The following is a 24,560-nucleotide window of genomic DNA, read 5'->3' as shown; positions in this document are numbered from 1 at the left end:
CCAGGAAGCAGCCATTGTCCAAAAACAATTTGGAGGTGCAGATCTGTTTTTCTTTTTTCTCTGGTCAGCAGTGCAAGGCTTACAAACAAGATTTTTAAAGGCACTGGGACATCTATCTCCCACTGATTTTGGTGAGAGCAAAATGTCTAAGTACCTTGAAAAATCTTGTTATAAATGACTTAGCAAAATCCAATTTTCCAAAGTGATTTAAGCAGACTTAGGAGCCTGAGAACACAGACATACAATTAGGTTACCACTGCTTAACATGTTACCATTCATCTGCTTAGCTTGAAGTTCAGTCATTTCAGGACAGGTTAAACAAAATTATCTTATATTTGCCACTGGCTAAGACTGAGTGCACAACCATTTAGAATTGCTCTGCTAGTTCAGTATATCTTCTTAAATCATGGTAACATGACAATGTACCTGGATGACTTTTCTATTTGAAACTCAGTGGGATTTGGAGCTTTGATGGAATAAAGAGTTTCTATGGCATTATTGCTATTTTTCTTTAATGCTGTGTCAGTTTTTTATCATTGACTGTCACTGTCTTTGCTCCAGCCCTTTGGCACAAGGTGGCAGAGTATCCCCTCCATTGTGTTGTGGCATATGTTGATATCAGGCAAATATATTCACACTAAGAGTTACATCATCTTTAAGTCATCCCAAAATTTATTATGTCATAACATTAAGATTTTTAATCAATTTGTACTAGTACATCTTGAATTTTTAAAGATACTTTGATCCTGAATAGCTACAACTTATGTACATATAAACCAGTTTGACATTGACTGCAATGGAAACAATGAAATGGTGGGAAAACATGTTCACTGTGAACTAACTGCATCAATATTTACCAAGCTCGTCAGGCGGATGAATTTGAATTTGTAGTAGATGTAATAAAAGTACTTTTCAAGCTAGCAAGTTAAGAGTTGAGGTAAGAACATGAAAATGGCCACACCAAAGGTCTGTGTTGCCTGGCATATTATCTCCATCAGTGACCTAGAGAAGTGTCTGTGAAAGTTTTACCAGAGTGGTCAACATGTTGTGGTAACTCCCCTGGGATACCCTCCAAAATTCTAGCAATATGAGTCTCAGAGATCTGTGCTTCCACTAGCTGTATCTTTATTTTTTGTCTTTGTAACATTTTTCTTCCTGAAATTCACCTGGTTAATTTGTTGATCTCATGCCAACTTTCGCATGCACAGTATCATGCAGCAATGGATTTATCAGCATTCCATATGAAAAACAAACAAACAAACAAACAAAAACTGGCTGGAAATTATATTTGATATTCTCCAGCTTTTCACTTTTAACAGTTTGGACACAAGTATCTTATCCAAAGTCATAGAAAATGGCTGGAGAGAAGGTCTGAATCTGTTTTCCTGGTTTCTGTCTTGTAACATAGCCACAGAACCAGCCTTCTCTTATATATATCAATTTAAACTATTTGGAATTCAAATGAGTTTGCCTTACTGCATTCCTAATTTGAATCAGGCGGTCTGACAGTGCGTACTTCTTTGAATACTGCAGGATAGATAAGATATAATATTATGAAGGCAGCATTGCAACAAAGGTGCTTAAATGTTCCAGAACACCTCTCATACATCAGAAACTCAGGGGTCCCTGTTCAGCTTGTATATATGCTTTATGAGCATTCTTTTATTTTGTGTTATCTCTCAGTAAACACTTTAAGTGTGTTGGCTTTATTTCCAGACCATTACTTGGGTGCTATTTCTCCAGAGAATAACTTTGTCCTATTGCTTACCAGCAACCTCTTTCAGCTATGCTGCAAAATCTCTTGTAAATTACTGTCATATGTTTAGTTGTCATAGGGAGATATGAAGATTATTGCATTCTTGTGTTATGTGCTAACATTCATCTAAATCTAGCGTAGTTCCCTTAAGTGACAAAAACAACTCTCTGTTTTATTTTATATTATTTTATTTAGAACTTGTGAAGATTTTAAAATCTTTATGGATAGGTAATGAGTTCTTTTCAGCAGGACAGTTGTACCTTGTGTATAATCTACAAGTTCCCCTCCTTTTCTGGTTCATGGCACCTTTTGGTTTGACTGACTGTTATCTACAACTTTAAAATTGTTTTGAGGAGTCAACTTCTTCTCCAGGGCAAGATTGAGCCATTAAACTTGATTTAAGTAAGATTTTTTATTTATTTATTTATTTATTTTTCTGAAATGACTATTCCAACTCACTTACAGCTCTTTGTTTTCTGTATATTTGTTGGCTCAGGTGACCTGTAAATTCAGTAATGCGTGCAGCATGTTGGGAGGAAAACATCATGTATCATCTGTAAGTGGCATCTTTTCATAAATCAGACCATAACTGCCTCTAATCCCAGTGTGTTTTTATTATCCCTCATTTTTCATCAGCTGAAATAATTCTCATTGTTGGACCATTTGTCTTGTAGAAAGCCATTTCTAAGCAATTGGTTTATAATGACGTTGCAGAAATAATTTCTCCGTAAGTTCTACTGTGTTTTTGTTGTTGTTGTTTTGTTTTGTTTTGTTTTTCCTCTTGACTTCTAAGGAAGACAAACAACAGCAATCAATGAATGATTTTTGTTTTATTTTACCTTCAGTATTGTTTTATTTTTTTTTTTACATCTAATGGAGGAATAGACATTTAAAGAGAAAAAATATAACAAAAAAGAACACAGTTTCAGTATATGCACATAAAAGCAAAAAGCTGTGTAAAAGCTGTATCTTGTGCTCAAAATAATGCAATGGAAATTCTTACAAGAAAATGATTCACCCTAAATGCCCTGAAGTGTTTTTTTTTTCTGTTATTAGTAGTTCTAATGTCATCTCAGATACTCAGATACAGATGCAGAAGCAGCAGTTGTAAATTGAAGTTAGTTTCACCTTCCTTCATATTTCGTGTCTTCATGTACTCAGAAACGAAGCACAGATGCTTTTGTTAACAGGGTACACACATCTCTACAAGAATTATTTTAAAATATTCAAATTTTGTTCCAGAGCATTGTGACAATTTTTTGACTAATTCCTGGCAATGTTCCAAATCATCATTTATAATGTATTTCTGTGAAGAAGAAGGATTAGTACTAGCAGGTACTATCAGCAAATATCAAGTTCTTTATTACAAATGCTTTTGATACATAGCTTATTAAAGATATGAGCTTGCCTCCTCTGATGGTTCTTTAAACTGAATCTGCTTTTCCCTTCCATTCATCCATCTTTGAGTTTTGACATATGCTGCCTTTCCATGAAGGCTTCCAGAGCTGAGGTGACCTTGCCAAAGATCAAGAGGTGTGTTTGGAAGAATTATAATTTCTTGGAAGACGATTTATATGATTACTGTGTAAAAGAGTACTTGTTCTGTAGTGATTGATGATAACACTGGCAGTACTGACTGATCATTAGAAATATTTATATGGCAGGTTCTTTAAGGTAGTGGACTTGTAGGAAAGATTAAATGCATATCAAGAAGAAAACAGTTTCTTTGTGTATAGAGTCAGAGTTTGTAGTTCTTTTGAAATATCTTTAATTACATTCTTCATTTTTGCCTTGTTTTACAGACACAAATATACCAGATAATTGCCTCCAAAACGATACTAGACCTCACAAAATTAATAGTGCAGAAGATGTCCTTCATATATTTCAAAAGCAGTTGAGTTTCATTTTTTGAGTTGATGTTTTAAATTACATGCTTGTAAAAATATTCTTAGATATCAATCATACTCATTAAGATGTATTAAGAAACAAAGATATATTTTTGCTCACCTTCTTCTCAAGGTTTGTAACACAAAAGTATTTTAAGAGAATCTGCATGTTTTTTTATTTGTGACTGTGGCATATTTTTAGACAGGAGTTGTCTACTACATTACTTACCGAGTTGGGTTGATATATTAACAAGTAACATTTAGTAAATGTTATGCTAGTATTCTAACTATTTATAGACATTAAAAACAAGCAGTCATTAGGTGGTTGTTTAAATACAAATAGACCTGTCATGATTATCAGTTTCACTACATAACATAAGTCCATTAAAAACAGTGATTCGGTAGAATTACTCTTGATTGGGTTAGGTGAAAGTGAAAGTAAAACTTCTCTGACTTCTGGTATATATAGTAAGTGAAGACACACGCACACTAAAACCTCATATACATATACATATACACATATACATACACACAGACACACACATATACAGTGCACAACTGTATATGTATATATCATAGAATTATAGAATGGTTTGAGTTGGAAGGGACCTTAAAGATCATCTAACTCCAACCCCCCTGCCATAGGCAGGGATTCTACCAACTAGGTCATGTTCGCTAAAGCCCCATTCAGCCTGACCTTGAACACCCCCAGGGATGGGGCATCCACAGCTTCTCTTGGCAACCTGTTCCAGTGCCTCACTACCTCACTACCCTTACAGTGAAGACTTTGCTCCTCAAGTCTAATGTAAATCTATCCTCTATTACTTTAAAACCATTCCCCTTGTCCTGTCATTATCTACTTGAGTAAAGAGTCATTCTCCATCCTTTTTATAAGAGCCCTTTAAGTAGTGAAAGGCCACAATGAGGCCTCCCCAGAGCCTTCTCTTCTGTAGGCTGAACATCCCCAGCTCTCTCTACCTTTCTTCATAGGAGAGCTGCTCCAGCCCTTTGATCATCTTTGTAGCCCTACTCTGGACTTGCTCTAACAGGTCCACATCTTTCTTGTGCTGGGGGCCCCAAACCTGGATGCAGTATTCCAGGTAGGGCCTCATGAGAGCAGAGCAGAGAGGGACAATCACCTCCATTGACCTGCTGGTCACACCTCTTTTGATGCAGCCCTGGATGTGGTTGGCCTTCTGGGCTGCAGGCACACACTGCTGGCTCATGTCAAGCTTTTTGTCTGCTAGAATCCCCAAGTCCTACTCTGCAGGGCTGCTTGCACTGGGTTCTTCTCCCAGTCTGTACTCCTACCTGGGATTGCCTCAACCTAGGTGCAGCACCTTGCACTTGGACTTGTTGAACCTCATGTGGTTCACATGGGCCCACTTCTCCAGTTTGTCCCTTTCAGTGGCTTCCCTTCATTCTTTGATATCAACCACATCACTCAGCTTGGTGTGATCTGCAAACTTGCTGGGGGTGCACTCAATCCCATTGTCTAGGTCATTGATGAAGATGTTGAAAAACATTGATATCAGGACAGATCCCTGAGGGACACCACTCGTCACTGGCCTCCACCTGGACATAGAACAATTAACCATCACTCTCTGGGTGCAGCTATCAAGCCAATTCCATATCCACTGGATGGTCCACCCTTCAAATCCATATCTTTCCAATTTAGAGATTAAGATGTTGTGTGGGACCATGTCAAAAAGCCTTACAGAATTCCAGGTAGATAACATCAGTCGGTCTTCTCTTGTTGGTTGATGCAATCACTCCATCATAGAAGGCCACCGGATTGGTCAGGCATAATCTGGCCTTGGTGAAGCCACGCTGACTGCCCCAGATCACCTCCTTGTCCTGCGTGTGCCTTGACATTGCCTCCAGGAGGATTCTTTCCATGATCTTGCCAGGCACAGAGGTGAGGCTCACTGGTCTGTAGTTCCTAGGGTCTTCCTTTCTATGCTTTTTTAAAATGGGAGTGATGTTTCCCTTTTTCCCGTCACCAGGGACTTCGTCTGACTGCCATGATATTTTAAATATGTTGGAGAGTGGCTTAGCAACTCCATCAGCCAGTTCCTTCAGGACCCTGGGATGCATGTCATCAGGCCCCATAGACTTGTACCTGTTCAGTTTCACCAGGTGATCTCGAACCTTCTCTTCACTTACAGCGGGAGGGACTTTGCTTCTCCAGCCGTCATATATGGGTTCAGGGAAATGAGGGACGTGGGAAGCCTGAGCACTAGTGAAGACTAAGGTAAAGAAGTTAAGTACCTCTGCCTTCTCTACAACAGTTGTTACCAGTCTTCCATCTTTGTTTTTCAGAGGCACTACACTCTCTGTAGTCTTTCTTTTGTGTACAATGTACCTGTAGAACCCCTTCTTGTTGTTCTTTGCATCCCTTGCCAAATTTAGTTTTGTCAGTGCCTTGGCTTTCCTGATCCCATCCCCGCACATCCAGACAGCATTTCTGTACTCTTCCCAGGGCACATGGCCCTGTTTCCACCCTCTATGCATTTCCTTCTTTTGCATAAGTTTGACCAGCAGGTTTTTGCTGAACCATGCTGGTTTCCTACCTTCCCGGATTATTACATATGGGAATAGAGACCACTTGCACTCTAAGGAAAATATCCCTAAAGAGTTGCCAGCTCCGATCAGATCCTCTGTCCCTAAGTACAGTGTCCCATGGGATCTCATCTACTAATTCTTTGAACAGCTGGAAGTTCACTCTTCTAAAGTTCAGGGTCCTGACTTTGCTCTTAGCCAGGCCCATATCCCTGGAGATCACAAACTCAACCAGGGCATGGTCACTGCAACCCGGCTTCCTCCAGTCTTAACCTCTTTAATGAACTCTTCCACACTGGTGAGCACCAGATCCAGTAACGCTTCTCTGGCTGGTTTGTCTAATACCTTGACAAGGAGGTTGTCCTCAATGGACTTCAGAAGTCTCCTGGACTGCTTATTGCCTGCCATGTGGCTTTCCCAGCAAACATCTGGGTGGTTGAAATCCCCCAGGAGGATGAAAGCCTGTGAGCATGATGGTTCTTGTAGTTGGAGCAAGAAGGTATCACCCACAGGCTCCCCTTGGTCGGGTGGCTTGTAGTAGGCCCCAACCACAAGATGTACTTTGTTGGTCCAGTCCTTAATTTTTACCCACAGGCTCTCAACTTGATCTTGGCTGTTTCTTAAAGGGAACTCTTCACAATCTATTCTTTTCTTAACATAGAGGGCAACGCCCCTACCCTTCCTTCCCTGTCTTTCTCTCCTGTAAAGCTTGTAGCCCTCTATTTCAATGTTCCAGCTTTGTGATTCATCCCACCACATTTCTGTGATAACAATTAGATCATAGTTTTCTAATTGCACCGTGGCTTCCAACTCTTCTTGCTTGTTTCCCGTGCTGTGTGCATTGGTGTAGAGGCACTTCAGCTGGGCTATGGGCCACATCACCTGGTGTTTCCCTGCTGTTTTTTGTTTTTTTTGTTCTTTTGTTTGTTTTGTTTGTTTGTTGTGTTTGTTGTTGTTGGTGGTGGTGTTTTTTTGTTTGTTTGTTTGTTTTGTTTTGTTTTTTAAGTATTGGCATTCAGGGGTTCTTTTGAGTAACTTTCAGGTACATCCCCTTCTTCCACTGAATCTAGTTTAAAGCCCTGCTAATGAGTCTGGCCAGCTTGCTGCCCAAAACGCTCTTGCCCGACTTGGTCAGGTTGCCCCATCCTGTGTCAGAAAGCCCAGTCTCTCAAAAGCAAGCCTGAGATCATAGAACCCAAAACCCTGAGCATGACCCCAGCTACACAGCCAATCATTCACTTGATATGTACGCCACCTCCTCTTTGGGTCCTAGTCTCCAACTGGGAGCATTGAGGAGAACACTACTTGTGCTCCTGATCCCTTCAGAATCTTTCCAAGGGACATAAAGTCCCTTTTGATGTTTCTGAGTCTCCTTGTCATGGCCTCAATTGTCTCTAAGTGAAAGAACAGGAATGGGTGACAGTCCTCCAGCTTGACCAAGCTTGATAGCCTCTGTGTGTCGTCACGAGTACAAGCCCCAGGTAGGCAGCAAACCTCTCTCGAGAGATTGTCTGGGTGGCAAATGGGCACCTCAGTGCCTCTCAGAGAGGAATCTCCGATTACCAACACCCTCTGTGCTTTCTTTGTGGCACTGGTTCTTATAAAAGTGGTTTGCTGGTCCACCTTTCTTGGGTCTTGACCATTACCATTGTTGTTATTGACACCCTCTCCTTTTCTGAGCCCCAGAGCATCATATCTGTTGTGTAGGGGCAATTCAGGGGCAAGGGGAAGATTCCTCACTCTGCTCTGAGCAGAGACAAGGATCCAGCCTCCCTCGTCTTGTGCAACCGTCAATTCTGCTGGTCTCAGTTTGGAAGCAACTCTACCACCCCCTTGTGAGGACTTAAGGCAAAGCTGTTGCTCAGCCTGCACCAGCACAAGATACCACGCATTGATCTCTTGCTCGGATTCCTGGATGCATCACAGCCTGCTGAGCACCTCTCACAACCTGGCAACTTGCTCAGAGAGTACATCTCTATATACATACATATTCAATATCTCACTATATACATATAGTGACAGTTCATACATAGCATGAGTAGAGTTATCGTGGCTTGACAGAGTACATTTCAATACATTTATGAGAACTCTATTATGAGAACTCTAGAATGAGAACTCCAAGAACTACAGAAGTATATTCAATTGATTTAAGCTTCCTCCTCTTTCCTTGTATTGCAGCATTCTGATTTTTTTTTCTTTAAAGAAAACTTTTTGAACTTTTTGAGAACTCACACACGTTGCTCAGAGAGGTTGGAGAGGTATCTATTCTTGGAGATATTCAAAAGCCAAGTATATAGTATATTCAAGTACATGGTCCTGGGCAACCTCCTGTAGGTGGCCCTGCTTGAGTGGGGGCTTGTACCTGATGACCTCCAGAGGTCCCTTCCAATCTCAACCATTCCGTGGTTCTGTGAAACTTACGACTGAAATGTACTATATAAAGTGCACCGTTTCAATTGTGATAATAGGTTGCATGTAGCACAAAATACAAAATAGTAAGTGTCCATTAAGATGTACCAATTCCATTGTTATGATGTACTGAAATAAAGAATGAGACACATTTCTCAAATTATATCTTAGCATATTTACATACACCAGTAATCGCCGGAACAGATAGCTATTTTAGCTCATCAGGGGAAAAGTATTAAAGCTACTTATAGTATATATCTAAATTTATCATTCCTGTCCTTCATGTTACATTTTATGGGAGTTAATTATTGGTTGCTTTTAATTATACTTCATGGCCTTTTTCCTGGAGACTATCCAAAGTGTAAATTATCGTGGTATGCAATTTAGTGAAATAGTTTCCAGGCATCATGCCATCCTCAAAGTCTTGTGAAACGATTGTTTTTAAAATTAGGAAAATATTAGTATGCATATTTAGGTTATGAATAGTGGGAGATAAACTTTTGACACTATTCTGCCGAGTGCTATTAATCTAATGAAAGTCTGGGGGTTGGTTTGTCTTTCATTATAATTCCTAACTGCCTCTAAATTAAGAGCATGAGAAGAGTGGTGTGTCACTGCTGTTGCTCCATTTGCTGACAGAGAGCACAATGGCTTCTTATCTTTCTGAATATTTTTAAAGTTCATGTGTAGGTGTATAAAAGCTCACCCCTCTGTTTTGGAAGCAGCTGTTAGGCAGGATTTGTCCTCATAACAACATTACTTCTCAGCTGAGTGACTCAAACACTTTTAGGTGAAATAAAACTTGTATAGGTTCTCACACAGGCCAGGGACATCAGTGAGGATCTACTGGAAAAGCTGGGTAAATCCTTGAGTTGCTGGGCTGGGCTGAAATCTGTGCAACCATTGTTACTTGTGTAAAAGACACTACCATGACTGAATTGGTATTGGAGGCACCATACCAATGCAATCAAATATATACAAAGAGACTAAACGTCTGTGTAGATACAGATACAGATAAATATAACTACAGAATAATGTAAATCTCTCAGGAGCCATTTATGATCTCACAACAATTATTTTGTAAGTATTTTTAAATCTTATTTCTTGAAGAAGCAGCCATACAAAGAACCTGAAAAACTATCAGAGAATGATCCCACAAAGAATTTCTGAATTATAGTTTCCTGAGTTGTCCCATTGCTTGCCTTGTTCAAATTCGTGCTGTAATGGAAAATATTCTAATACTTTTAATATTATTAAAAAGCAGTTGGAGACCAAGTAATAAAAATGTTCAAAAACAATTTACCATGATATATGAAAAGATGTCTTCTTTATTTATGAGCTACCTGAGATCAGCACAGCAGAATTTGTCAGCTCAGGACCTTTCTGATGAACCAGAAGAAATAATTATATGGCATTTACAAAGGAAACTGATTCTGGGGAAAAAAAAATAAAATGTTCAGGCCTCACTTAAACCGATATATTGTTAAATTACCACATACCACAAACAAATTAGAAATGCCATCAACACAAATAGAAAAGCTTTCAAACAAATTATAGATAGAAGTACATGCATAGTTAACAGTTGTCTAGGACAAGAATTTGCCATGAACATCTGAGCAGAAGCTTTATTGTAAGAAAAGTTAATAGTTTTTGCTTTTGTTAAAGTGCATTTAATGAAACTGCTAATAGGAAATAAGTACTTTTGCCTGGCTTGTACAGTACTTTGGTATAGCACATCATTATCAATCTATTAAATAAAATAAGAAAATTTTACATAGTTGTCTCATTGAAACACAATTTAACATGAACATCAAAGACCTAATTTCTGGTGAACAGTGTTCCACTCCAGCAAACTATAAAACTCTTCACTTAAACTAAGCACCTCTCATTCTGCTTCTGTAAGCCTATGTGACTTAAAAATTTTAACAGACTTTTTCTTCCTTATTTCTTACTAAATTTTAGCTGAGATTTAAAAACTCGTACCATTGTTCTTATAAATTAAGAAAATAATCAAAACAAACTATACAGGTTTTTTTTTCCTTCAGAAAAAAAAAAAAAGCCAAAAATAGGCTTCATAATAGGCCTTTAATACAATCATCTTGAGCCTGAATTTAGCCAGCGATTTAGCCAGCAAGTGGTGTTGAACGGAGTGAAATCCAGCTGGTGACTGGTCACAAGTGGTGTTCCCCAAGGGTTGGTGTTGAGGCCTATCCTGTTTAATGACTTTACTGATGATTTGGATGAGGGAATTGAGTGCACCCTCAGTAAGTTTGCAGATGACACCAAGCTGGGGGGAAGTGTCAATCTGCCGGAGGGTAGGAAGGCCCTGCAGAGGACAGAACGGGTTGATGGGTAGAGGCCAATGGGATGAGGTTCAACATGGCTAAGTGCCTGGTCCTGCACTTTGGCCACAACAACCCTATGCAACACTACAGACTTGGGGCAGAGTGGCTGGAAAGTTGTGCAGAGGAAAAGGATCCTCTTGTGGGTGTTGGTCGATGCTCTCCTGAACATGAGCCAGCAGTGTGCCCAGGTGGCCAACAAGGCCAACGGCATCCTGGCTTGTATCAGGAATAGTGGAGGACCAGGGAGGTGATTGTTCCCCTGTACTCTGCTCTGGAGAAGCTGCATCTTGAGTAGTGTGTTGCGTTTTGGGCCCCTCACTACAAGAAAGACATCGAGGCCCTGGATTGTGTCCAGAGGAGGGTTGCAAGAAGGCTGGTGAAGGATCTGGAACATAAGTCCTATGAGGAGCAGCTGAGGGAACTGGGGTTGTTTAGTCTGGAGAAGAGGAGGCTCAGGGGAGACCTTATTGCTCTCAAGAACTACCTGAAACGAAGTTGTGGGGAGCTGGAGGTCAGCCTCTTCTCACAGATAATTAGCAGTAGGACAAGAAGGAATGGCCTCAAGTTTCACCAGGGGAAGTTCAGGTTGGAAATTAAGAGGAAATTTAGTCTCAGAAAGAGCAGTCAGGCATTGGAACAGGTTGCCCAGGGAAGTGGTGAAGTCACCATCCCTGGGGGGTGTATAAGGAAAGGCTGGACGTGGTGCTTAGGGACATGGTTTAGTGAGTGATATTGGTGGTAGGGGGATGGTTGGACCAGATGATCTTGGTGTTCTTTTCCAACCTTAATGATTCTATGATTCTATGATTGTAATTTGGCAATTCATGCTAGGTTTTTAATATTTTTTTCCATTTTATTTACTACACAATTAATATTTTTAGTTTTAACACTACTTGGCTTCTCCCTTTAGAACTGCTTATATTTTCAGTTTTTACCTTCATTGGTTTGCTTCTTTAAATCATTGCAAGCTAAGTTCTCAAAATTAAGAGCTGACTTTGTTCACAGGGATTTTACCTGTTAGAAATTTATCTGGATTTAGCAGAGTATTTAAACATGGTCTTAAACCATTCCCACTCAACTAAACACATTTGGAAATATAATGTAGACTTTGTTCTTTACTGTTAACTAACATCTTTCAAAACTGCAAATCAGCTAATCAGAATTAGTCTCGTAGTTTCTATGTTACAAAGAATATTCTTCCAAACTCAGGGTATGTCATTGTCTTTAGGGTTCATGATATTTTAAAGTAATATGTTTTGCTTAATTATAATGAACCTTTCATAAACTGAAGCTCATTTGTGTTAGTAGTCAAATGCTGATTTTAATTTGGAAAGTTCACTGCAAATATGTTGTGTTCTCTTGATTTAGGTAATTATCCTCACTTAGTACATTAATGACAAGGACTACTCAGGCTTTTTAAAGAACTCCTAGCTCTCTGTAGAACACTTATTAAAAGAAGTGGAGAGTATGTAGTTCTCTTTGATCACTTTAATGAACCTCAGTGTTTTTATTGTCTATTCACTTATATGCAAAGTGTGGTGCAACTACGTATTAGCTACTAATTAGTTTTATTCCAGAAAAAAAAAAAAACATAAAAGCAATCCATGTCATAGTTAAGATTTTGAACAATAATGTTTCTAGTGGTTATCAAAGAATAAGATAAAACCATTTTAATTACTTTTAAAATGCATATGTTTTGCTGCAGATATTTTGATTTTAGCTGTTTTTATATTTATAACAACCTATGTTTTTTTCAAAAAGACAAATTAGAGCATAGCCATTGTCACAACCTTTGCCAGCCCATGGGTACCAACATAAAGAGAAAAATGTTGTGAGAACAACATGAAATTTTTATCTCCCTTTTGGTCTCAGTTGCAATATTTGCATTTACATTTCCTGCAGCAAACATAACAGCATTCTAATAAACCTGCACAGACAATGAATGGCCAGTGGCTACAAGTGAGGGCTGCAGCTGTTGAATCATGTTGTACTTAGATGGATTAAATTTAGATAATCCTTTACAGCTTTTATTCAGTGTACTCATTGAACATAACGTTGTAATATGCATGAGAAAGTTCTGAAATTTTCTCATTGTAATTCTGTTCCCAGTGCAGTCCATTATTTCCAGCAATGATTCGAGTGATAGGTGTAGAGCATGGGATGGTATGTTCATTGCTGTATTGGCTAAGCTGTTCATGGTACAATTCTTCATGTGCAAAATATTAAAATAATATGACAAAAATGTCTCTGACACAGCCAGATATTTAGGAGGTGGAGGTGATAACTGAAGAGCAATCTTCAATCTGAAGAACAGATAAACATAATCAGATAAACATAATCAAAAAACACATAGAAAAAGTATCTGAAATAAGTTCTTATGCAGGATTTTTTTTTAATTTAATTTTAAATAAAACCTGAAGTTTCCCTTTTAAGCTAAGTGTTCCTATTCCTCTGAGAAATTCATAGGAGAATAGGAATTTTTATATACACTAGAAATTATTAGTATATAGTAACTACTGATTGGTTAATTGAAAGAAGATCCTACTGGAAGGTACAACTGAGAGTGGTACTTAATCTCAGGAACATGAGAGAAATGTGAAATTAGGCATAATTCTCTACTTTATATAACTCTATCTTTTTGTCATTCCAGATCCTTAATAACATTCAACCCTTACAAACAGGTTTCCACTCTGATGCAAGCAATAACGTTACCAATGCTCTCTGACACTAACCCGCACGATAACGAGAGCCTCCAATGAAAGGTGCTCTGCAAGAACTAAATACCACTATTATCCAAAGCTACATCATTATGCTGAAGCTGCAAGGCATTAATGCTCTTCAGAATAGTATTCTTTTCTGTGTAGAATCCCTTTTAAGCTACTGTGTGGTAGTCAGGCAAGAAGCTCTGTTAGCTGAATGACCACAGACATATTCTTTATTAACCTAGAATAATACATATGCACATTATGAAGATGCAATCTCTGTATGTGTTGTTTGTTAATGTTTTTCTTTTTCATGCTTGTCCACTGATAACTTCAGCACTTTCTTCAGCAAGTGACCTGAATAAACTGAGAGCACAGATGTTAATCAGATGTATTCATCTGAGAAGCAATTGCTTTGTTCTGTGCACTGGTGGGCATAATGCTACAATTTAACTTTGGTCAAACAAAAACCTCTAATAAGGTTCTGTGTGGCTTTAAGAAGCACACTTTTTTTTTTTTTTCCCTTGGCAGCAACTTAGCTTAACTGCAGATATCACTTAATTAATTATTTAATTAATTCATTCCATGTCAGCATTCGTGCACAAAGGTTTTTGAAGGAGGGCATTAGATGGGTGTCGGAAGTGACACTTTGCTCTCATTAGCCCTGTGAGACTGCTGAATTGCAGAACAGACCGTCTCCTGGTCAAGTTCCTGCCTAATAACCTTGAGTCAGGGTCAAATGCTCACAAAGCTATAGCTTTCATGATGCCTTCTTTGGTCTATCCACTGACTCCCCTACATGAAAACAGAAATGTTGAAGAGAAACTTGCTTCTTTCATCACTGCAGCTTTCAGTTCTCATACAGAGCTCACTATAATCAGGTTCAATTTTTTTCCATCTCCTTTAGTTATTAGCTTATTTAATGCCACTGGATTTAGCAGGACACTTTCCACTGGCTTCTGTGGATTTCAGATTGCACAAACTGTGGTCAGTGTGTTACCAATAATAATAATAGCGAACATTGGTATATTGAAAGCCTTCCTAGAATTTGGTATACACCAAATACAATTTATAGAGAGAGAAATAAAAAATGTTAATTGCTTCTAGCCTCGCATATTTATGGCCTTTTCCTACCAATCATCATGCAGTGGGGGTTTTGTTCATGCAGGTGCTGAGCAGTGTCTAGTCTACATTCCTCGAAAAGCCAACACATAAACACCAAAGGGAAAATGGGAAGCAAGCAGAGGCAGCAGCTGGAGGAGTGAATGAGTTATGTGCCAGAATTTAAGTTAGCAGCAAGCTCTGGGCTCAGAAGCATTTGTGCAGAGTCTGAATGCTTTATATTCACTGGTAGTTTCAGCTCACACTTGCTAGCTGCTCTCAAATTTCCCTAATATTGACCAGACAACATTCACCACAGAGTACTTGACTGTAATCTGGGAAATCCATAATGAGAGTGCATACTCGGTTTAGTGCAAGCAGCTCTCAGGAACCACCCTTACTCCTAGTGCATTGTTGACAAACAATGATGTTACTCTATTAGGTCTAGTGTGCCAACATGACATTAATTCTCTCTAACCTTCAGAAATTAGAAAAGGTAGCAATTATACCCTTAAAAAGTCACTTTTGAATTGACTATTAATCATTTGTTGCCCATGGCACTAATAAGTCATTAGTTGTGTAGTGGCTCATTATAAGGTGCAATATGTAGAAGGGCTCATTTATGCAATTCCTTGCTGAATGTCGATTAGGTTATTTATAGATAATACGTGCTTATTATGACCAATTATGAGTTATATCGCTGGGAATGTGCTTTTTCTGTTGAAATGTAACAAGGTAAAGATTCATTTAAAGCATCTGTACAATTGAAGTATTGTAACAACAACAAAACCGTTAATACAGTATTTCTTTCAGTACTATATCCTCTAGAGAACGTGATCTTTCGAAAGAGATTTTTTTTTCTACATTGAAATCTGTTCCCATTTACACTTCAGTTTTGTTTTTCAGTTGTTGTTCTGTCTACTTGAGTTATTCATGTTTTCTGAAGAGCTCAGAAATAGGGGAACTAAAGTAAAATACATGTTGTAATCAGAATTTAAGGTATAAAGGCAGCTAAGTAGTATTATTCCAGATTTATATGCTAATGTTCTAAAGGTTTCAAACATACAATGATATTAAAAATAGTAACCTGTATTTTGAAAACACTACTTGCATTTTAAAGAGACATAGTTACCCCAAAGAGAGAGGAGAGATTAAAAAATAAAAAAAAAAGATAGCAGGAATACTGTGTAAATATTTGCCAATTTAGAGTCACTGAAGTAATTTTTAATTGTTACTTTTTGATTTTTTCCCTCAAGAACATAATTTATAATCAAACAATTAAAAGCATGCATTTCTATCTAAAAAAAAGAGTAAGCAAAATGTAAAAACACATCAAGCCTTCTTTACTTTAAAAAGCTTGCAGTTGATTTAATCCAAACACATACATAAACACAGAAAACCTCTATCCCTCCTGGATTAGATCATCTCTAAGGATAACATTTAACACTTCTAGAATAATTGATATGGTTTCAGCCAAAACCCTAGTCCTGTTAGCTAGTTGCAATGGAAAACTGTGTTTGATATATCCCAGCCTCTTTTGTTTGACATTGGCTTCCACATCCAGGCTGCCACGGAGAGCAAAGAATGGCTGGAATGAGAGGGAGAAGAAGACAGTCTAGGATTTCAGTACTTTCTAGAAGGAAAGCAAAACAAAACAACAACAATAACAAAACAGTCAAACAAAACAAGCAAATGAAAAAGGGAGAGAGAGAGAGAGAGAGAGAGAGAGGAGAGAGAGAGAAAGAGAGAGAGAGAGAGAGAGGGAGAGAGAGAGGGAGAGATGTTCTTGCAGAGAGCATCTTTACAAATAGGGGAAAAGTCCAGGAGCAAGACAGGAGGAAAAGAGACTGTTTCGGAGGTGGTGTGCAGTACCTCTGAGCAGGGTAACAGATCATGGTGAAAACGAGGACAGTGTCCAATAGATCTGTGACAACCCCTCTCCTTTTCATTCCATCTTCACTGTGCTAGATCAGAACTGTGGTATCTTGAGATATCTGTGCAACTAAAGAGCTTCCTGAGACTTGCTAATATGAATCTGTCCAGTCAAGGAGAAGAGGAGGTTATGGTACACCTCTTGCAGTCAGAAGAAATTAATGCAGACTTGAAAGAATTCACAAGTATGGCAGAGAAGTGTTTTAGTTTTTGATGTTTGCTGTTCTAGGAGAAGTTTCCAAGGATGATGAGTAACCTTATAAAAAAAGGATTATGTTTGCAATAAGACTAGCAGACACTGAGGGTTTCTTTGGCCCTTTTCATGAAAGTGAAGCTGTATCCAGGGATGGCACCCCCAGAAATGAGGAACTGGATATGGTTTATTTCTTTCGTTCCTTGAGTGCAATGTTCCACCATGGACATCCCAGAGAGATAGGCCTTAAAGAGTGAAAATGGCCTGAGCAAGGGGAAAGGAGTCACTCAAATTTCATGTTCTAAAAGGCCAGGTCAATGAATGAACCTACTGTAGAGGAGAAAATCCCACTGCTAGCCATCCTCTTCCTCCTCAAAGTACTGAAGGGGCAAGTTGTAATTTGTGATGTCAGGATTATTCACAGAAATTTTCTATATGCCTTGTGATTCTTCTAATGTGAATTCAGGGCACCCCTTCCCAGCTTTCTTTGCTGTTAGTACACATCTAATGTAAAAGGCCCCAGTTTCTGTGAATCGATATCCAACCATTTTCTCAATGGCATCAAAGCCCTCCATGCTACAGAGGAATCTGCTGGAAATTGTGTTAGCAAGAGCTTGCTGCAGCCTGGGTCCTGCAAAGTATTAAACATAAGCTTAAAATTACTCAAGGAAATAGAGGGTCTTAAGCTTAACCAGTTGAAGTTACTCCTAACAATTAATCATGTACTTGTGATATACGAGCATTAAAATAGCTGCTCGATCAGGACCTAAGTTTGTTTCTGGGTTATCCCTTAAAGGGTAAAACAGTTATAAACTGATAATTTTGTAGTAGAGAGCCTCAAACTCTAGCTCACTTGCAGAAATGCTTCTGTGATTAGAAAGTGTCTAACCTTTTTTTTTTTTTTTGATTTTTATATGAGTAAATAAAAGAATGAAAACTTCAATGGTCTGTATATAAAATAACTAAATCAAAAGTATTATTTAAAAATCAAAGGAAAAATATTTCCTAATCCAGTTAAATTAAACTCCATTGGAACCTATTCGGTCACCTTCATAACTACTTAAAACAGTGATTGTGCAATACTTGTGTGATCAAAGTTAATGTTATATGTATGCAATCAAAGTTAATGTTAAGACATTTAATGATTTTACCAGTTGAACCATGAATATAAATGACATATTAACATAATTATAAAAGATCATAATATTTGCATGGATAAAAAATATTTTTTTACAGAAGTAATGGTTTGTCTCATTATCTCTAAGAGGATTCCATGTATTATTTATCTTACGAGAAAGCTTCCATATGCCAGCTTATGATTTGACCTTTTTGAGTGATTTTTTGAAACAGCAGTAGTAAAAGAAGGTTGGGTTTATTTCAAATAGAATGATTTTTAAGTACATCGATAATTTGAGTAGTGGCTTCTACTTAAATCTCGAGTCCACCTTGGTCATTGACTTGAATGGGAAGGATTCTTAATTGTCCTCTTAGCTTCTAATTTTATATTCTATAGACATATTTTATGGAATTGCCTAGTCTAAGTGAAAAGAAAATAAAAGAAAAAAAAAAAAAAGAGAGAGAGAGAGACAAAAAAAAAACCCTGAAGGAGCTGCACACTTCCCCAGAGCTGAGGTCCATGGTGGGACTTCCTCTCCCAGAAGGCTATTGGTTAGCCCCCGAGACAGCAGCCATCAGGCAGGACTGTGCTTCTCTTGTTAGGGTCTAGCATAGAGGTCTCCTGTCACATAGAAAACAAAGAATTGATGCTGTTGCTTGTCATGCCTGTGAAAGTGTGAGGCATTTTTCACATGTTCTGTTCTCTTGCACTCACATGCCAAGGGAATATAATCAGGTTTTGCCTCTTTGTAAAATATAAGCTGGAGAAAAGCCATGAAGATGAAAGCTCACTGAATATTAAATTTTTCAAAGGTTCATATTTTATTCTAAACTTACACATGAGGTTTAGAATATCAGAAAAGTAAGGGTTTGCCTTTCTCTACAAGATGCTTACAGACAGTTTATCCCTTCTCAGTTAGTGACTACAGGCAAACACTTTAAATTTTCCTCTGAATTTCTATCAAAAATGCTCTAGTATCTTCCAATTGTCTTTTGGATTGGTCCCAAATGCCTATGTCTTAAAAGTCCAAAGTATCCTCCACCTGCTCTAAAGTTATGTAGCTCTGAGGTCTCTTAAAACCCCCTCAAGTATCAAAGAGAAAGATTTTCACCTGAGTTGTAGTGGGCTTAATCAATCAGTACAAAAAGGATCTCTACTCATGGTTCCATGTCACAGATAGAAATAATTATTACCTGCGAAAATTTCTAATCAAGATTTGTGTAGAGCAGAGGTAGCTTTAGGACTAGAATAAATGACAGCCTCCAAAAGAAGGTGCAGTTGAAATACACTCGTAACTTTATGTTTAATCAATGAATCCTTAACAGTTCAGTTTCAGTGAAGCTGGTCACATAAATGTTGGCATATTAAAACATAAATATTTCATAATGATAAGGTTGAAATGTGCATCTTAAATTCTGTGGATTTTTTTGATGTCTTATATATACAAATATAACCATGTACACAGCCACAACATTGACAGTGTTTTCTCATAATTTGTACCAATAATACTACCAGTAAACCTTCTGCACATCCATTTGTAATGATACTGTATGTATATTGTAGTACTATGCTGACACCAACTCTACTGTGTTCAGACAATAAAAATTAATTAGAGGCTGTTCTATGACTGTGTAATTTATGAGTACCGTAGCTATTTCAGATTATCTTTGTCCTTACACGAATTAGTTATTTTTTCCACTTATAGTCTACCTTTTGAAATTAAATTGAAATTTTGGAATGCCTTAAAGCCTTACTATGATGTACCACCTGTCTCAGTCAGCTGGCTTGTCACTCAATACAGACTGCAAATCACAACTATATTTGACCCTGATTGGGAGGCTATTGTAGGAATCATGCCTGTGTAATGAACAAGTTGTACTGAAGGGATCATGTCCTTTTAACTGGTGAGGTGAAGACCATAAAAATAACCACATCTACAGAGTGATGACTTCTTTATTAAACAAAAAAAAAATGTGATAGACAAAAAAAATTTTAGAAAAATCCCAGAGCCAATATACATCCTTTTGTTCTCTCCAAACATTGCATCTGTTTTTCTTTTTTCCTCACTCTCACACTTTTTTCTTCTGCCCTCTAAAGAATTGCTGCCTTTCCCAGCTGCCTTGAAGCTCTAGCTGGCCAGCTGGTCTCTTAGAGCATGCATGCCCACTAGACGCTGCTGTAGCTTTCAGTCTTGTTTCCTTCCTTGTTAGCTGAAAGCTCTGGCAATAAATAAATAAATAAATAAATCGTGAAGAAATTATATGTCACATAGGCTGCTGCTATGCTCCACATCACCGTAGGTTTTTTTATAAGCAGATTGGAAGCTTTGAGAGTTTTAGGGGTTGATCCTTTGTTTTGACTAATACTGTTAAGTACACACTGAGGTTCAATGATATGTGGATCTCCATTAAGAAACACAGTTTTCGTCTTAAATTCTGATAGCTTTTTCTTTCCTATGCTCGTCTGAAGAAAATTTCTTTTTACCTTGAAGTAATTGATTTTCTCTGATAATAGAATCCTATCTATAGATAGGATTACTGTAAACGTGACTTCATTTAAATACTTCCACCTTTACATTTTAATACAAAATTTAGAATAATGTTTAGAAGGAATGAAATATATAATACATATATATATTATTGTATTAATTTATATAATTCATATTCTTTGACCTATTTCTTATGAGAAGGAAAAATGAGAAAAGGGGCATAACGGTATTCACCATGGAAAAGTGTGTGTTTTTTTCTCATTTCAAGACTATCATGTACTGAATCTGTGTTCCAATTCTCTCTCAGAAAGTAGCTTGTTCATGGCACTTATCCAAGCTGCTTTCATCATTGCTGAACTTGAAATGCTCTCACACCTTGGCATGGTTTCAACTATGTCAGTTAAATCACAAAGAGGGAAAGTCAGGCCAACAGCAAAAATCACCTTTCCTGGAGAGATATGATGTTGACCCAGAAATAACACTGAGCAGCCAGAACATCATTGCTACATGCAATATAATTTTAATAGGAAGAATGATCTAGTAGTATCTGTGCATATTCATTCATTATTGTGTTTACTGCTGTCATGGTGTGTGTGCTTACTAAAAAGATTTAAGTAAGAGAGGAAAAATAATGTGCACTATATGAAATGTTCTGCTTGCTACTCTGTAATAGTATACTGTAACATTTAATTACTGCTAAGTACTATTATTTTATTATTAATAATCTAGTTCATACGGAAAGTATATTGCTTGCAGTAGAATTTTTACCAAGTTATTTTAACTGTGCATTTTTATACATTTGGGTATATCAATAAGAATGTTTTGCTTTGCAGAAATGCAAATATCAAAACACAGTGTAACCAGGACTTTTACAGTAAAGTTCAGAACAGATTCAGGTAAAGAACATGCCCTTTATATTAAAGATTTACTTAAATAAAATTCTTCATGTTGGCAACAAATGTCTTTTGGATTATATATATTTTTATATTATTACTTTCATGGTTGTATTAAGTGTCAACAGGCTTTTGGTCATAGCTATTACATCTATGGAATGCACAGAAATAACTCCAAATCCTAAATGTATTAGACACAACTGAGGTAAGAAAGACAGAAAATTATTCAATAGGAAAAGACTGATTTTGTTCCCTTGGACCCAAATGGTATTAAATAGTATTTCAAAAGCATTCATTTTTGGTCTAACTTTATTTTCAGTGAAACCATCTTAACCATTGAACTCAATGAAGCTGCCCGTCACTCAGTGATTTTGAAAACACTACCCAAGGTAGTGTACCAACAAGGTAGTGTTTTGGTACTACCAAAGAAGAGACATTGTGAAGTCAAAATTCAAGACAGTTTAACTGGCTATTTGTTATTTGTATCTCCTAAACGCCAACAGTTCAAAATCTTTATGCTAAGTGAAAAGTGCATTTCTCCATTTGTTAAATTATTATCCTACACTAAACTTACATTGAATCAATGAAACTGTGGTGATTTGAATATCCATGTTGTCAGCAATTAATACTGAAAAAATTAAACCATTTAGTTCATGTAGAATTCTGAGTGCATGTCATTTATGTGAATACGTAATAGAATCAATAGGGTAGAATTGTATCAGTCAATGGCCAGAAATGGCCACCTGGCAAATGCCAAGTCCTTCCTGAAGGTAGTTGTTATTTCTCCTTTATTTAGAAATTGTGAGACACAACTAAGTTATAGTTGATAACATTCACATGTTAACAGCATACTCTATTCACTATGCACAGTTTTCATTTCAGTGTACACAACAAGTAAAGGAGACTCTTTAAATTCTTCTTAAAGCTCCAATTTTGACAGGATAGTGTAACACTCTAATTTCAATGGGCATAAATTGATAAACATGTTGCTTTGGGATTTTCATCGCACCAGGTGAAATGAAATGCGTACCTTTTCTGTATATTCATGAACTTGAATAGTAAGAATATATTTAATAGTCTGTTTCAATCATTCTATGTCGTTATGTATTACTAAAGATCTCAAAATTTGTCAAATACATTCATTATACATGACACTCGCAAGGACGGAGTAGGCTTTTTCTTGTACTAGCTCTCCACTGCGGACAGTATATGTCATGGTGATTTTTTCTTGATGAAGTTATAGCAGTGGTGATCCATTTTAAAATATAATTCCCATTTTTCTACAATGTTCGTAATGATTGGAGACTAATGCAAATGTCACCCCCCCCCCTAAAACTGAGGTTATAATGAGAGGAAATTAACTGATACACTATTGTTATTAATATAATTTTAAAAAACTTTTGGATGCTTATTCAAAATGTTTTCTATTATAAAGAGTTTATTTAACATACATACCTCTATTTTTTATTACATAAAGTTTCTGAATTGACTAAAAATACTCTCTAGAACATTTTCTAGTTCATGTTTCTAGTTTTTCATGTTTCTAGTTTTTCACCTTCTTTAGGAAAAGAAAAAAATATATATATACATACATATAGGCTATGGTCACAATATTTTGTTTTACAACTGTCAATGCACCTATGTCTACCATGCTTAGTGCATGATAAAAAGGAATATTAATAGATTTAAAAAAACAAACAAACAAACAAAAAAACAAAAAAAAACAATGTAAGCGTAATGCCAAGTCTAATTCATGAATTGTAAAGTATTTTCAGTTTTTAATTTAGTAACAATAAAACATTATTAGTGAAAAAAGTGCACCAGTAGGGTGTAAGCTTATTGCATAATCATTTTGTATTATGCAATAATTTTAATCATTGTCATTTCAGAAATCACATAATGGTGGGAGGGAGCACATACTCAGGTGCCTCATAGTGTTCTGTATTGGTCCTGTGTCATATAATAGTATTTGGGACATAGAGCCTTCAAAACGTTGTGTTTTTTTTTTTGTGGCTGGCTTTCATGCTATTTAATGCCACTTTAGTTGTCAGACCTCATCTGAGAGAAGGAAGATGAGAGAAATAAGTATGAATGATGAGAGAAGAAAATTCCACAGGAACACTTCCAACAGATGACATATTGTCCTCAGAACCTGTGTTTAACTACCAGCCTGAGTTTGTGCACAAAGCTATATCTGTTTAACATCCCAAAAATCTTAACGCTTTCTGGCCGGCATACTGATTCTCCTTGGTAATCAATATACCATTAAAAAAATAACACTCTAGCAAGGGCACCTTACTAACTCTACCAGTTCATGGCTACTAAGGAATGTGAATCCTTCTATAAGAGCTGGTAATTTCGGGTATCTGGAGGACAGGAATGATGTTTAATAAAACACATTAATTTTTGATGGATTTTCCTATAGTGCAGGCATTTCTTATTCGTACAGGGAAAAAATAATAATAATAATAATAATTAATGATAAGAACTAATCAAGTAATATATTAATGAATTTCATTCCATTTCCCATGGTAATATTGCCAACTCATTTATATTTGATTTACATGAAGTATAAATGGACCTTAAGGGCTATATTAATTAAATAATTTGAGAAACTTAAAATAAAAATTCAGACACAACAAAATTAACTAGTTTATAATTACCAGTATGAACTGACTTCAGCTCAGTCTTTTTCTAATTCATCTGACAATTGTCCTGGCTTCAGATGGGATAGAGTTAATTTTCTTCCTAGTACCTGGTATGATGCTATGCTTTGGATTTAGGATGAGAACAATGTTGATAACATGCCGAAGTTTCAGTTTTTGCTGAGCAGTGCTTATACTAAGCCAAGGACTCAGCTTCTTATTCCAGCCTGCTAACAAGGAGGCAGGGGGTGCACAGGAATCTGGAAGGGAACAAAACCAGGACAGCTGACCCAAACTGGCCAGAGGGATATTCCATACTATATGGCATCATGCTGAATAATAAAACAGGGGGCAGTTGGCTGTGGAGGGCTGCCATAGCTAGGGGGCTGGCTGTGCATCAGTTGGCTGGTGGTGAGTAATTGCATTGTGCATCACTTGCTTTGTTTCTTCTTTTTGTTTTTGTTTTTCTATTCTTTTCTCTTTTTTATTAAACTGTTCTTATCTCAACCCATGAGTTCCTGTACTTGTCTT

General features: G+C 37.2%; 1 protein-coding gene across 2 annotated transcripts in view; it reads left to right on the top strand.

Moving 5' to 3' along the window:
• The window catches only part of KCND2 (potassium voltage-gated channel subfamily D member 2), a 303,685-nt gene that overhangs the window by 144,368 nt on the left and 134,757 nt on the right, over positions 1-24,560 (top strand). The window lies entirely within an intron of this gene.

The sequence above is a fragment of the Anser cygnoides genome, chromosome 1 (genome assembly GCF_040182565.1).
Source record: "Anser cygnoides isolate HZ-2024a breed goose chromosome 1, Taihu_goose_T2T_genome, whole genome shotgun sequence".
NCBI lineage: Eukaryota > Metazoa > Chordata > Aves > Anseriformes > Anatidae > Anser > Anser cygnoides.
This window is presented reverse-complemented; position numbering and strand designations above follow the sequence as displayed.